This window comes from Pangasianodon hypophthalmus, chromosome 6 (assembly GCF_027358585.1).
Source record: "Pangasianodon hypophthalmus isolate fPanHyp1 chromosome 6, fPanHyp1.pri, whole genome shotgun sequence".
Classification (NCBI taxonomy): domain Eukaryota; kingdom Metazoa; phylum Chordata; class Actinopteri; order Siluriformes; family Pangasiidae; genus Pangasianodon; species Pangasianodon hypophthalmus.
Genome location: NC_069715.1, coordinates 5,455,803 through 5,472,708, shown reverse-complemented (window position 1 = coordinate 5,472,708; position 16,906 = coordinate 5,455,803). Strand labels below are relative to the sequence as shown.

The window sequence follows — 16,906 nt, the reverse complement described above, 5'->3', positions numbered from 1 at the left end:
AGCGTTCACTAACTTACGGATGATATCAGTCCTAACACTGTTACCGCTCTTATTAATCACAATTAGCAACGACCAGTGCGTATAAACTCATCAGCGATGGTCACATGACTCACAAGATCTCGTTTTAAACTCAAGTGCCAGTTTTTTCCTGTTTAAACTTAACACACTCTGGTTCATTAATAAAACTCTCGCTGTTTCGATTTCCACTGTGTGTTACTTCTTTACGAATCCCATCACCTGCTGCACTAAACACAAAGTCTAGGAACTATTTTTACTCCAGCGACTAATTTTCCTGAACAGATGTCGAGTGGTCTTTTCAGAATCAGAAATATGAAGGGAAACTAATCTGGGTCAGGACAAAGCAGCACAAACATGCTGACGCTAGCACAAGATGCAGTCACATTTAAAACAAAATCACAGAGAGGAATTGAACACGCGTAGCTGAAACGTTAGCCACAGCTACTTCTGGCTATTTGTCGAGAGTGAAAAGACGATGCTTCATCATCAGCGACGTGATCACTGAAAGGTCTCGGGCTATTTAAAAATTTTTGGCTGCACATAATTAGCTTGTTGTACTTTTGATTTAAATTTCATTATCGTTGGCTTCTGGGCATGCACACTGAAAATTTAGCTAGCTAACATTTTCATGACTTCTGCACCCATAAGAGAATATGAAACATTGTTAAAACTAATAAAAGAAAAAAAAAAAAAACATCACCTCTCCTCTTAACTCTGAAAGCGGGTCAGGTGCAGGCTGAGCGAGCAGTCAGCATCCTGCACAGAGTTTGCATTGTGTGGTTTACAGCCTGCACCACTGAACACCGCTGAAAATATGGAAATGTGACCTTAATGACTATGCAAATCCACACAGGCACGGTGAAGACGATTCTCAGCTCTCAGAGCCCGAGCCGAGGGGGAACGAACACGAGCCGAGCATTTCAAATAAACAGATTTAAATACTTCATTAACTGATTAACTGTGAATGATTTTAATGACTTTCCTGTCGCTATGACGATAAGCACGTCAGATCAGTACCTGCACGGCTGAAAAGATGCAGAGTGTCGGATGAATAGTAGAATAAAACAAGGTTAGTAGAGGCATCAGGATCAGCTTCTAACCAGCCAACTGCATCTTTCTGACCTGCTGCTCACGTTGCGTCTCATTCAATGCGCTTTCAGCCCTCTTCCTCATACTTGAGCTCACAGACAGCCATGATTGGTTCGTCAATGTCGATCGCTGTGATTGACAGCGGAGAGAGAGAGAGGACGCCATCCCTCCCTCCCACACAGCACGGCTAATTCTGCTCTCGAGACTCCCGTCATGGATGACTGTGGCAGGATTACTGGTACTGAAAAAGTACTGAAATCAATAGCGACACTAATTAACCGTTTCGCTGTATAGCCGTTTCATTAGAGTTAACCGGACACGTTACTGTGCATAAATATGTGATCACGTGTTTAATATAATTCTATTGTTAGTACATGAGAGTATCACTGTTCTGGTGACACAACAGCGTAACACAATTACATGTGTTTATAATAGTGTTAAAGGAAACACAGCAGCAGAGTAGAATAGAAATCTAACATTAGGAATATTTAGTGTTGTGCAGTAAGTTGTAGAGTAAACACACCTCATGCACCCACGTTTGCGTTTGTGTTTTTGTCTTTGAGTGCGTTACAAACAAATCCTAATCTTCCCCAAATTTACTGTAAGCGCTCACAACACTGTGTCCTGAAATCCGTCTTCTGCCTACTGTAACGGTGTGTTTGTTACAGAATGGAGTACAGAGCAGATACACACACACACACACACACACACACACACACGTGAAGCCATGCAGAGGGCCACACTGACGATGACGTTGATGATCATGAAGAAGATCTGTTCCTCTCATTCTACTGCTGAGAAGAAGAGACTCTTTCTTTTCATCTTTCTTTGCCAAAATGGTGCCTGATGAGGAAGAGGCAGTTTGCACAACTCCTGCTATTTATATCCTGTGAATATTCAGGCACAAGAAGGAAGTGTGTGTGTGTGTGTGTGTGTGTGTGTGTGTGTGTGTATGCGTGCTACATGTACATTCGCAAAATGAGAGACAGCATTCATTTTTATGCTGGTATAAATTACAGAGATGGGGTGAGAGAGACAGAGATACAGATAAACAGAGACAATGAGTGAGACAGAGAGACAGAGGCAGTTAGAGAGTGAGACAGTAAGAGAGAAAGTAAGAGAGACTGACAGACAGACAAAGACACAGAGAGAGAGAGAGAGAGAGAGAGAGAGAGAGAGAGAGAGAGAGAGACTGACAGATAGACAAAGACAGAGAGAGAGAGAGAGAGAGAGAAAGAGACAGACAGACAGAAAGAGAAAGTGGGTGAGAGAGAAAGAGAGGGATGGTGAGAGAGACATGGAGTGATATGAGGAGAGGGACAGACAAGCAGAGAGATTTGGTGAAAGAAAGACACACACCCACGCACACACACACACCCACGCACACAACCAAGAGCATGTACACTGAACAGTGGAAACATGAAATGAAATCCCAAACCAAACTCAACACGTACTCGACACTAAACACACAAATCCAATCATCTGAAGAACAAGAACCTGAAAGAAAGACAAATTCTGACTAAACACAGAGCGAGTGATCACAATTTAGAAATTGAAAAAGGAAGACACACTAAACCCTATAAAGCAGAGAACAAAGCCTCGGTCAACAGCGTGACCTACAGGAAGTAGAAACAGAGACGCACTTCACTCTGATCTGTCCACAACAGAACCACATTAGACAGGAATATTAGCGTAAATTCCCAGCCATCATCCCAAACTCCTCCTCTCCGAGCACCGAGCACAGACTGAGCTGTGTTTCAGAGGAACATGAAGGAAGTGTGCGACTGGCAGCTACGCTCATATTCACTCTTCATCATACAACAAACACTAATCTAATCTAATCTAATCCTAACACTATTCATTACTATTCTATTCCTCTGTTTGATGTTATTATTTGTCTATATAACTTTTGTATTAATTTAATTTGGCAACATTGTTAAAACAGTCATGCCAATAAAGCACACTGTGAACTTCAACTTGGAGAGAGAGAGAGGGAGAGAGAGAGAGAGAGAGATAAACAATGACCCAGTGAGAGAGAGAGGGAGAGATGGAGAGATGGTGAGAGAGACAGAGAAAGTTGGTGAGAGAAAGAGAGAGAGAGACGGTGAGACAGTGACAAAGAGAGAGAGACAGATTAACGGAGACACAGTGAGAGAGACGGAGAGAGATGGTGAGACAGTGACTGTGAGAGAGAAAAAGAGAGACAGATAAATGGAAACACAGTGAGAGAGAGAGACAGGCAAAGAGAGATGGGGAGAGAGAGATGGAGAGAGAGGGACAGGCAGAGAGAGATGGAGAGAGAGAGATGGAGAGAGACAGGGAGAGAGAGAGACAGGCAGAGAGAGATGGAGAGAGAGACGGAGAGAGAGACGGAGAGAGAGACAGGCAGAGAGAGATGGAGAGAGAGATGGAGAGAGAGACGGTGAGAGAGGAAGTGAGGGAGACAGCGAGAGAGACAATACAACGGAAATTCTTGTTGTAGATGGAGGGAGGAAGGAATGCGAGCTGTGAAAAAAAAAAAAAGACTGTGAGAGTGGAGGAAAAGAACGAGGGAGAGCACACGCTGAAGGAGTTCCCTAAATACACACAAGAGAACAAGTGTGTGAGCCTGAGGAAGGGATTTGAGGGAAAAGAAAAAGGTTTTAAAGATACAGTACGAATTTTCACATGAGCTGCTTCCAGAATAATGTTATAAAGACAGCGATATGAAATGTCAGAAAAGTGGACTGTGCTAAACTTCATCACGATCCTGATATCGTCATGTGACCCAGCCGCAGAGTCGATACTACTGCACTTCCTATCACAGCCTCATCACCAGACGTTTACATCATCACATCATCAGCCTGGAAGAGCTCTCTGAACGTCCTGCTGCACCATCAAGCTCAGTTTAACCCAGCGAGGGGAACAATACCTCAGGCAGCACCACTCTGAGGAATTAAAGGCATCAGTGTGAAATCAGCAGAGAGAGAGACAGAGAGATGGAGAGAAAGTGTGTGTGTGAGAGAGAGGCAAAGAGAGAGACAGAGAGGGAGACAGAGAAAGTGTGTAGGAGAGAGAGGCAGAGAGGCAGAGAGAGAGATAGAGAAAGGCAAAGAGATAGGGAGAGAAAAACAGAAAGTATGTGAGAGTGCGCAAGAGAGACAGAGAGAGAAAAAGACAGAGAGACAGACTGAGAAAGACAGATGGAGAGAAACAGACACAGAGAGACTAAGAGACAGAAACAGTGAGACAGACAGCATGAAAGAGACAGAAACAGAGAGAAGGAGATACACAGAGAAACAGACAGAGACAGTAAAAGAGACAAGAAATACAAGAAAGACAAGGAGAAGTAAAAAGAGGGCAAGACAGACAGAGAGAGAGAGAGAGAGAGAGATGAAGAGAGAAATACAAAGAGAGTGAGAGACAGAAAGAGAGAGAGAGGCAGGAAAAAAGAGAGAGTGAGACAGAGAGGGGAAAAGAGACTGAGTGAGAGAGAGAGAGAGAGAGAGAGAGAGAGAGAGAATAGAATGAATAGTCAGTATTGTTATTTGTGCATCAGTGTTGATTTCTGCAAACTTGGTGCAAAAGCAATCTGCAGCTCTGCTCTTTTTATCAGCAACTGCGGTTCAGCGCAGAAATCAAGATCATACAACTAGAAAGGAAGGAAGAGAGGAAAAGAGAACAAAGGAGGGAGAGAGTGTGAGAGAGCGAGAGAGAGAGAGAGAAAGAGAGCAAGAGAATGATAGACATTCTTACACTTCTTACTCTACATGCACAGAGAGAGGTGTAATAAATCAGATTAGCGATGCTTAGCTGTTTTCTTCATGAGACGGCGTGATGTTTAATAATGAAATAAAACCACGTGAACAATAAATGTTCATCACTCAGGTTACAGAGACAGCACTAACACTCACACTAACACTCACACTAACTTGAAAAGTCTTCCCGAGAGACATGAGGACACGCGCGAGATCACACCTCCAGCTCAGCTTTAAAGCAACTCTAATTTCCTCTCATCGCTACACACTCGCTCGCCGGTTAATGTTGTAAAGCGAGCCGGTGAAAGCGCCTGGAGGGAAAAACACCGCACTCATCATCTTCATATCTCCGCTTTCATCAGTGAGGAAGTATTGGGGTTTTATTACAAACAACAACAACAACAAAAGAAAACATCTTAGCAATAAGATACAGCCATCAGACCTGATGACCCCGAGAGCAGGAAACGGTAAAAAAAAAAAATAACACGAAAAAGCGTCAAATGCTTCCACGTGGTTGAAATTTTCGGTTCATCTGCTGCTCTAAATTTCTGTTCAAACGCATCGGCGATGACTGGAGCAGAAGCGTCAACAGCGTTTTGAATCACTTTCTAACTACCGTTAAAATGATTTCCAAAATGTTTGATCTGAAACGTCGTTGTAGCCCGATTTATTCTTTTTGGTTGAAATTTTGGCCCAAATTTTTTTCTTTCTGGCAAAAAAAAACAAAAGTTCCTGCTGATTTTTTCCACACTGGCCAAAATTTCTGTAGAATCCCAGATAAAAACAGTTAACCCATGTTAGCTATATACTCACCGAGTGTTAGCTAAGTCAAAAATACACACTGATGTATTATATTTCACAAAATATTCTCCGTTAACCCTGACAGGAGTCCAGAGTGCAGGCTCCTGAGAGGCGCAACAGAAAAACGTTCGCTTGAAACTCGTCCAGAGATCACGGGTCCGTAGCTGGAAGTCCAAGCGAGCAAAACTGTCTTTACTCACTGAGTGGGAGGGGCATACGCTTTCTCTCTCCCCTGTCAATCAAAGGACACTAGCCAATCGTGAGCATCTGTGAGGTCATGTATGTGGAAGAGGGCAGATAGCACTTTCCTCAGAGGGTGTTAGAAAATGAGAAAAGTTGCTACTTCACATGTCTCAGAGGAAGCACGTGTTAGTGATTGGTAGATGTTGAATGATAGAAGAGAGCTGGCTGGTGTGAGGGGATTGGGGAGAAAAAGAGGGAAAACACAGTGAGAGCACCACGTCTTTTTCGAGCAGGAGAAAAGAGAGTCAAAACAGGAATGCTGGTTACTAGATTACTAATATGAGATCGGAATGACGGGGGCGGGGCTTCTAGGAATTCAGTTCGTATCAGAGAGTTCTTATGCTACATTCAACTGAAGGTCGTAACTTGTAATTTCCGATCTCTGACTAGGAAAACCCTCCAGAAAAGCCCCCTCTACTCACAACTCCTACTCCAAGACCCTGAGTTCAGCAAGTGACGACAAATCAAAATGGCTGCTCACAGATAAGAAGCGCAGGAACTGTTAGAAACTGAAACCTGGCAAACGAGTTCTGGCAAAAACTGAGTCTGTCTGCCTATAACACACTTTTATTACTTGATTACATCCTGGTAATTATTAGCAGGAAGTGATGTAAGGTGCACTGTTTTGTCCTTTTCACCTTGGAGTGTGAGTTACTTTTCTCTTTCGCCTTTAAAAGAAAAAAAAAAAGCTGAGTAACATCTTGCAAGTGCAAAATCCTCTTTTCTGTCTCTGCGTAAAGAGCTGTAGACTTTAATAATGGACATGATGCTATAAAAATGCACTTACTTGATGGAAAATTCTGTCCTCCACCTACTCGCTCTCCACACGGCTTCATTAGAAATGCGCACACAATCTTATTTTTGGTTGCAACATCCATAAATAAGCCTCATCATTTCCCATAGATGTGCAGGTTACACCTACACGCTTACATCATCAGTGAATGACAGGAGATTTATCAGAGTACGTCATCACCATAGACATCTAGACAACGTTTTACGGTTATTCTTTTGAACGAGCTCCAGAATACTCGTTTTTTTAAAAACATTAAACTTAAAATTAAGCACAAACTGAAAAGTCTGAACAAATAATACGCCATGATACTTCGTCCTACGGTGCGATATATAAACCATGGTTACGATAAAAACATAACAATCGAACGTTTACTTTCAGCGAACTTAAAAATGTTGTAGCTATTTTAGTAGCTGTGCAACAATAAACATTAAATAAGTCAAAACGTTAAGGATAAGGGTCAATCATTAGATTTACTCTGATCAACTCGTGCATAACGTCGTCTCTGAGCAATTACAAAGTCGTTAAATATGTAATGGCACATGATTTAGGTCACATGACTCTTCCAGGAAGTGATCTGCGATTGGGTGAATCTCAGCTTGTTCATACAGTGCACTACATAGCGTCGAGAAACCATTACTTATTTATATTATCTACAGGGTGCACTTATATACGGAGTAGGAAGCTAAAGGTACTAATTAGAGAAGGAAGGAAATATTCGAGCTTATTTGAACTTATTCGGGCTAGCCCTAATAGAGTAGCTCAGGAATGCAGGTAAGGCAGAAAGACCGCTTCTGAAATGAATAACTAACTGAAAATAAAACACATCCTGGAACATGATCAGTTATCTGAGACACATTTAAAGCTGCTCAACATCGAGCCATCTGGACGCAATTCAACACCGTTATAAAAAAGGATCTATATTTAAAGGTGCATTAGGTAAGATTACTGCCCATGTTTACACATCTCCGCCCCCAGGATCTACGGTGGCCCGGAGAGTCCTAATACAAACAAGCCCTTCGGATCAGAAATCAGTTTTCCAAACAGCTTTTCGCAGCCACTTAGTACGACAGAGGTCGTGGCTTAAACCAGTAGTTTTATTTTATTTAGTTTTATTTTTTATCATACTCTAAATATTTTCCAGGTTATTTCTAGAAGTAATAAATAATAATAAAAAATGGACTATTGCACCTTTAAACATAACTCAAAATGGAGAATATTACTGGTTAACTCCTTAATGGTATATAACACAACATATTCATGCAAAAAAAAAAAGTGTTGGGCAGTGATGTCAAGAAAAAAGCTCCTTAAACCCAGAAACCTTCCCTTGCAAGCTAGTTAGGGATACGAAGCTAACTCGGAAGGCAGAAGGATATGGAAGGTGGGCGTTTCCTGAATAAATATTCATGCATAGATCCTGGTTTCGTTTCTAATTATTTGGGAAAAAAAAAAAAAAAAAAAGATATTAAGCAATTTCTTACTCAGCATAGATCGTTTGTCATAGTAATTAAAATGACACGTTTGAGGAACTTTATCCCTCTTTATTTAGCGAGGAATGCAGTTATTTATTATTAGTACATATGTAAATAATAAGTACGAAATTATTAATAAGTAACTTTTCATTGGAATATTTTTGTAATACAGTCTGAAAGATGAAATTGAATGCTGATAAACGTGTGTGTGTTTGTGCATTGGACAGCAACACAACGACACTGCCTCTATCTGTATCTGGATTTAAACTTGGAGTGGGTGTGGCCTAAACTGAAGGAGTTGTTTTTCAATCTTTACTTCTTTTTTTTTTTTTTTTTTTTAATGAAATATAAACTTTACTACCAGCACGGTGTGATTTCTCCCTCTGACAGTTCCTCCACCTCAGCTACATCACTCCAGTTCATAACTGCTCTCAACTTTATTAATCCTGCTCACATAATTATTATTTTTGTTTGTACATACTTGCGAATCTTGTCAGGTCTATTTCTATAATTCGTAGCATAACTTTAATCCACAGAGACCCTGACTAGTAAAGGGGTAGCGAACTGATGAGTTGATGAATGAGTTGATGAATCAATTTATAAAAATGAATCAATGCAACAATCATAAATCAATTATTATTGAAAAGGGGCAGATAACTGGTGAGTAAAAATATTTTTAAACTGACGTGTAAATACCTGGATCTCTGGTACTTTTAAACTAATCCTTCTCTACGTCATTGAATTACGAGTTCACGGTAGGCCTACGCAGGATTCTGAGCAAAGTTGATCACATATTGAGCAGAAGAAACTAAACTGATGGTATCTTATCGTATAAGATTCAGCGTATCAGAATCTATGGCATCGTATCATACCGTGTGGAAGGTTACACCCGTACTGACCAGGCAGTTACTAAGGATGCCGTGAATGCATCGTGCAGCGTGTGTGTGTGTGTGTGTGTGTGTGTGTTGTGCACTCGCTTGTGCTCACATGAAACTAAAAACCATGCACTCGTGCAACTTTTCTGTTGCATCTTGCATGATCTCAGCACGCCTCTCATCTCAACCAGATGCCCTGTGAACACTTCTGGCAAGAAAACACAGCATATCTATATTTGTATCTATTCAGAAAACGTTTTCATTCAGAATAATTTATTCATATTTGGTTACATCTCATGTACATTATATTGCACTATTATTACTCTCATAAGACAAGGCCTGAGCTGAACGTTAATCATCAGCCAGAATCGTGATAAAAACATAATCGTGACAAGAAGGGGGGCAGGCAGGTCGTTTATTTATGTGCAGTAAAACACACGCCAGCACATACACCGCACACAGAGAGACAGTGTGTGTGTGTGTGTGTGTGTGTGTGTCTAAACTCGGGTCATGTTTTCATTCAAATAAGACCACGGTGTGAAATTTTAATCCAGGCTCGAGTTAATCAAGTTATCACAATGCAAAGCGATCAGCCTTCACAGGCTGGAGTCCTGCTTTAAAATCCTCCAAATGCAAAAATCGGGAACTCATGCAAATGCAGCGGCTGATGATCAACGTGAAAACGTGTGTGGTCACGTGACCATTGTCCTGCGCAAAAACAAAACAATTCTCAAAACAATTCTCATTTTCTGGAGCCTCAACAGCTGCGAGTTTGATTTGCTTAGGTTCTTCCTCTTTCTGGGTTTGTGCTACAGGTGAAGTGGACATTTCCCACATTTAGAAACACAGGTGCGTGTGTGCGTGTGTGCGCTCAGATACACACACACACGTGTGAGTTTCAGGAGCTGTTCTGCATCAATGTTCTCAGGCTTCTATTGTAATATGGATGCTATTCTTATAGCATGTGCAAGAGTGGTACAGGAAATAGAAAACACACACACACACACACACACACACACACACACACACACACACACACACACACACACATACAGTGACAGAAATAAAGCCTCCCTGACCACAAAGCTGTGTGAAGAGTGGGACATGTTTGACGTTTCCCTTCTCCACTCACACATTATAATTATAGCTGTTTCCCTGATCCTCTGTGTGTTTGCTCTTTATCGGGTGGATTAGTCCACCCTGTCAGTGTCTGATCTCCATAAGCGGGAGTATGTACATTGTGTGTGTGAGTGTGTGTGAGTGTGTGTGTGAGTGCGTGTTCTCGTCTGATAGCTGAACAAAACCCTCAAGTGGCAGTATGGCTGGCCAGATGGAGGCAGCACGCTGATTTCTTGCCTCCCGACGTCGACTCACAAAGACGCCATTCTGCTGGAAACACACGCACAAAAGCACAGAGCAGCTGCACGCACGCATACACACACACACACACACACACACACACAAGCAGGAAGACGGCTTTTGGCTCTCAGCCACTACGGATTCATTCGGGACACAGAATGGCGTTGTCTAAACACAACAATCATACGCAGCTGAAAAACGGACACGAGTGGCGACTTGTTAACGATAACGGACGAAGAGCTTCGGAGATGAAACCGCTATGAGCTAAAATGAAGTCCTGACTCATTAGAGACAGATCACAGATTGTTTTAGGACTGCACAATGACGCACACTACGGGTCCATCCAAACTGCCCATTTTTATCACGTTCACATGTGCAGCATTTTCGAAAATATCTTGATCACATGAAAATGGTTTAAAAAAAAAAGCTCACATGAGCACGACAAGCTAATGATAGTATGTCATCAACTGTTAAGTCAACTGACTCGAGAATAACGCTGAGCTGCGTGCTGAGCGGTAGAGAAGGTGAAATTCAGAAAAACACACCAACATGGACAAACGCAAGGATCTGTACTGTATGTGTGGACTATGCTTGTGTCATATAACAATATAATCATCTTACACTGCCATCATATCCGGCAGCATTTATTCAGATTATATTATATTATATTATTTTATATTATATTATATTATAGTATATTATATTATATTACCAGACTTGCTAGCTTTTACGCAATTTGTGTTGGAGCGCCACAATTTAACATCGGAGTACGTTTGTATGAGTTATTACTTAAAAATACAGTAAGAGAGTCTTCTTTTCCTCCCCAATAAAAACAGGAGATGAGATGATCTGGGTATTAATATTAATCTGGAATGATTGACAGGTGTTTCTAACTCTCGGATATTAACTGACGCCCAGGAAGCCCCGCCCCTTTCCCCCCATCTCACATGATCTCGACTGGATTCGCACAGCGTCCTCACTTTCACTCAAGGTCAGTGGGAAATGTATGCTCTCCTGCGCAGATCAACAGTGAAAATATCAGCCTGGTGGATTTTAGACAACTGATTTGATATCCAAAATATACTGTTACTTTTATTTTTTTTTTAAAACTGTTTACCGCACATTACTGAAGAATCACCCTGAAAATCTTAAAACTGCACATGGGTTTAATGGGAGTTTTAAAATTTATTAACATTTCTAAAAAAAAAAAAACAAAAACAAAAACAAAACAAAAAGCCTAATTTTTAATCATTCAAAACACCATTTTTGTCTTGAAACAAGTAGGGCTGAACGATATGATCAAAATATAACGATGTGATGCAAAATAATAATATGCATCACAATAAAATTTTACAATAAAATGCAAGTAAAACAGACGCGCTGCATTAAAAAACTAAGCTTGATATTTTAATGTCAGCAGAAATAAATTAACATTGAAACAATTATTGTTACCTTTTTTAAAAAAAAATGTAATTTAAAATTAAATATTTAAAGATTTAAAACCATACAAAACTATCAAAACAACTGCTTCCAGTCAGAGTTTATAATTTAGTTTAAAAACAAACAAACAAAAATAAAACCCATAAAAATGTTAGAGAAAGATATCACGATACACAAGATACCTCAGAAAAAATACTGTGAAATAAAATATAAGAGAGAAATAATTGCAGAATTAAGGATATGTAATAACGTTGATATTATACACTCATTATAGCATGTTTGCAGGATTCATTAAACTGGTGTTTTGTACAAGATTTTTGTCTTTTACAGTCTCCTACTTTCATACTTTACATAGTTGTCTAGATGAAGCTGTGTGTTGCAGTGCAAATCCTGGAAACCTCAGTATTTATCTTTCTGCACATTCATGTGTATTTGGTTGGCATAAAAACAGTTAATATTTTCTTCCCTGTTAATTGAGCAAGGCTCTGTGAGCTGTCGTATACAAAACTGGTCAATTAGTGGGCTCCTCCAAGCGTGTTTACGGCCCTTTAGACTTCATGTTCCTTTCACGCTGAAGGATGAGTCAAAGTGCAAGTGATGGGTAGAGAGGGGCAATAACCTGATCAGTGCGACGTCACCACAGCACACCACAATCAGAGCAGCATCATGTGGCGGGCCACAGACGGAGAGATACGAACGCTAACCGACGCTAAAAATAAATGACATCCAGCTGCTTTGATACGTCGCACCACGCCGGTATAGACAGAGGTTTATGTTTATGAGATTTATCCTCATAACAAGCTCAGTACAATATTCTGGCATTTTCTCTAACTAAATAATTTCACCCTTATGCTAATATGTATGTATGTATGTATGTATGTATGTAAGTTAATCGGATGCAGTGCTGTACAGAAACGTCACTCTGATTGACTTGGATACTGGGGGATTTTCCGTGCCACTCGGGCCTTGTTTATTTAAAAAAAAAAAAAAAAAAAAAGAAAAAAAAAAAAAAACAACCTTATGGACTAACAGAAGCAGAGTATTGATCTTAGATCAGCTCCTCTCATTCACACAGTTACACTCAGCAGGACAGAAAACGCAAAACAGCTGATCTCATATGAGCGCTTTAACTGCGAGTCGTATATATTAGACAACTTGCAGTTAAAGTGCTCATGTAAGATCAGCTGTTTGCACAATAACCTCATGAAAATCAGCACGATTTGGCTGATTTCAGCAAAATCTGCCGCTAGCCATGATCTCCTCGTGCTGATTTTCATGAGGAAGATGTTATTGTGTTTAAACTGTATCTGCATTCGAGTTGGAAGAGAAGTATCAGCGAGTGTGGGAAGTAAAAATGAGCGCAAGGTCATGCAACTCGCATTTTGACTCATGAGTGAAGTGTAGACTCTGCTGAGCAACAGGGAAGGACGTCCACGTGTCTCAGTGCTCGCTGAACTGAACTGCTCTCTCTCGTTAACACTTCATCTGCACTAATATTTGTGTGTGCACGCAATTCACGGCATCTTTCGTTCATTTTAATGACCGCGCTCATTTCAGTCGTCCTCACACACTCTACAAGAGAAGTTACTGTTTAAACACCGGTTTATCACCAGTTTTTTTAATTTATTTATTTTTAACTTGTAGGAAGAAGCTCTTGATATTTCCACCAAGCACAGCCATCATTAATGATGAAATGTGTGTCGTCTGGTCATTAGCGTGACAGCGTACACAAGACTTACGTGACAAAGTCGCATGTTTTCATATGCAGATATTAGATGCTCCGTATGAAAAGATAGTTATATGATTATCATCATCACACAAAATGTCACAGTGCACTTTCCTAACAGTATCAGAGGCACAATCAGTTGTTTCAGGCTTCATTTTCTTTCTAACTACAACTTCAGCAAAAAATATATATAGCATATTTCAAACCCAGGAATAAAAAAAAAATAATGAGAGGCTGAGGTTTCCTGTGTGTCTCTCAAGCGCCTGACATCTGAGGAGGAGGAGAAGAAGCGATATCCATGATATCCTGAGCAAAGACACCGCACCCACCCTTCTCCGAATCAATACACGAGCCTGCGCGACCACACAGAGGACGAAATGTCATGCACACACACCAGGCATGTAATTAAATGCACCCGAAAGCCTTTCTTCTTCAAGAAAAGAACACCACTGAGCCTGCTCCATGATGTGGTGGGCGCAGTTTCAGGCAAAAAGCCTCCAAAAAAAAAAAAAAAAAAAAAAAGCCAAGCTGCACTCACAGCATTTTTACACACCAAATAACAGCGATACTGACAGGAAGCTCGGGCGCAGAATCGTACCTCATCGTATCGAAGTGACGCCATGAAACGAGAAACGGGACCGTGCCGTGTTTAACAGTGGAAGAAAGCAATGAAGGGATGTGGCACTAAGAGAGAAAGCGCGACATCGTGCTCAGGCATAACCATTATCTAATACAATAACCATAATAGAGAAGAAAGACAAGAATAGCAACGAAATGAACAGCAGAACCACATCACACTGCCTTCACACTAAGCGCTTTATTTTTCCTCGACCCTCGCACACATTTTACAAGTAATCCTACAGGGACGTGGGAGGAATATGCATGATTTATATAAAAAAAAAAGCAAAGAATAAGCGCTTGAAAAATGTTTAACTTTTCAGAAAAACTCAGACAGATATTAAAACTTTTTATCTCCTGAGCAGTTAGTGTAGGTCAAAGCACAACCAGGGTCACAGCTTTGTGAACAAACGAGAAAAAAAAAAAACAACAACAACATGGAAGACAGCGTACGTGTAAAAAAATATTTAATTATAAGAAAATTTCCGACATATCAAAAAAATTAGAGCTATATTTTAACACACAGGACAAAACCTCCTCCTCACTACAGCTAGGCTAAACACCGACAAATCATGCTAACCCTTTACACGTAATAAATACGGACAGATAATCTAGCTAGTTAGCTGTTTCAGTGTTGCCATGGTTACAGTGTGTGTATTATTCAGGTCAGTTATTTTTCTGTAGGAAAAACTGTATAGAGTGGATGCAGCTTCATCGGTTTTAAGCTTTCATACATATTTTGCGTCACCTAATAAAACACTTATGTTATGAATATTGTTTAGAGAAAATATTTTACAGTTTTACAATGTTGAGGTGCGGTAACAGAATTATTACCTCCAGGACTTTCATCCCATCCAAATCCGTCATATCAGTCATTTTTTTAAACTGACTGTTCATGTACGTGTCTAGAAAGTTTACACCTTCTATAAAATGAGCAGTAAAACTAACAGCAGGTAATATAAGCTTAGACATAATCACGTCTGAATTGATGCGTCAGTAAAGATTCTTTTATATCACGTGGACAAAGACTTCGTTATAAATACACTCCAGGAGCGCTCGTTCTTTTCCATCCTCGCACCAAAACCCGGTTTACAAATGCAGATTAACAGTATAGCTGATGTTTAAAAGGAGAAGCGACGCTAGGGAAAGCGACAAACTTGACTTGCTATGGTCACGTGACCTACAAACGATCCGGCGCAATTTCAGAGGCCACGCCCCCTACAGCAAATGAGGTGTGTGTAGCACGCATGGGATTTTTAATCCTGTGCGAATTGTTCAGAATTACTACAGACGTCCGCCGGTAACATACGTTACTTAACATACGGAAATCTTATGTTCTGTTTCCCCGTAGTTTAAAACAAAAAAAGTTAACTGTATAACGGTGGTTTTGGTTTAAAAAAAAAAAAAGCATCTCCATCTGCCACTTCAAAACGACAAAACAAGCTTGACACTGGTCTCGGATTGGCTTTCCTACCGGTTGCCATGGTTTCCCTGGAAGCACCGCTTAACCACATTGACCAATTTGTAAAAATTTTTAGAATTCTCCATCATTTAGATGGAAGCGTATCCTTCAAATCAGCACTAAATCAGGGTTAAGAGAGTTGCTCAAGCAGACCCACAATCACCTCCTGAAATCCCATTCCTAGTGGAATAACAAATCCAGCTTGAGCTGTAAAAGAAAAAAAAAAAAATCAATACGGCTAAACCGATCAGCTTCAGTGTCGATGGACTTCTTTTCAAATCTCTTCTTAAGCCATACTCGAGATTAACCTTGATACAATCCAAAGAAAATTGCATTGTGCATCGTGATCCGACAAGCTGAAAACAAAGCTATACATATACTACAATCTGTGAGCGAACCACATCACAACTACGTTTCCATCTAATACTTAAAGTCTTATGTGTTCAGTTCACACACTGCAAAAACACCACCGTGTTCGCTGAGAGTGGATAAAACATCAACTCCACCGGATACAATCCTCATAACACACTGCTCAATCTGTAAATACTCCACTCTCCACACTCGGCACTTTATTAATTTAACTTCTTTTCCTTTTCTAATCTGGCACAATGCCCATGAGTCATCGTTATGTCAAATTCCTGGTAAGTCACTTAAAGGAAGTTTCAAAGTCCCAGAATGCAATATGACGTAGAGGCTCGGCTAGTTAGTGATCTATGAGATGACGAGCGTGACGGCGCTGATGGTGGTATTAGCATGAAAAAAAAGAAAAAAAAAAGCTTAGGAAGCTTGAGCAGAGTGTACAGAGACTAAAAGACTAAAGCGCCGCTGCATCGCTCTTTTTAAGTAGAGATGAAGCGAGGGATAATTTCCACTCGCACCGTATCGGCATCGTGGATAAAACGTACAAAATTGTTTCGATGAAAGAAAAAAAATGCGTCATCTCAGCGTTTCGTTAACGCTGAAGTTGTTCAGATGCTGATTCTGAGTTAACATGCACTAGGTAGAGGATGAGTGGGTTTGGAGGAAAGCCTGCACGACTCAGACATAGCATACGGATCCGTCACATGTTGCTGTCTCGCTCGTGGGATTCCTCCGAGGGCCCCGAGTGCCAAAAAGTCAGATTACCCCAGTTTCTCTCCTGGATCGACTCGCTTCATTTCATTTCACAGCGGCTTCTCTAGCCAAACCCTGCACCTCCTGGTGGATCTCCAACGCCGTCTGTCTATCGGAGTGTGTTTCCTTTTGGCAGTGTGTTGCACGGAAAGGATGCAAAGTT

At 40.7% G+C, this 16,906-nt stretch overlaps 1 protein-coding gene across 1 annotated transcript in view; it reads right to left on the bottom strand.

Moving 5' to 3' along the window:
* LOC113534834 (tyrosine-protein kinase CSK) overlaps nt 1–16,906 on the bottom strand; it is a 38,989-nt gene that overhangs the window by 20,960 nt on the left and 1,123 nt on the right. The window lies entirely within an intron of this gene.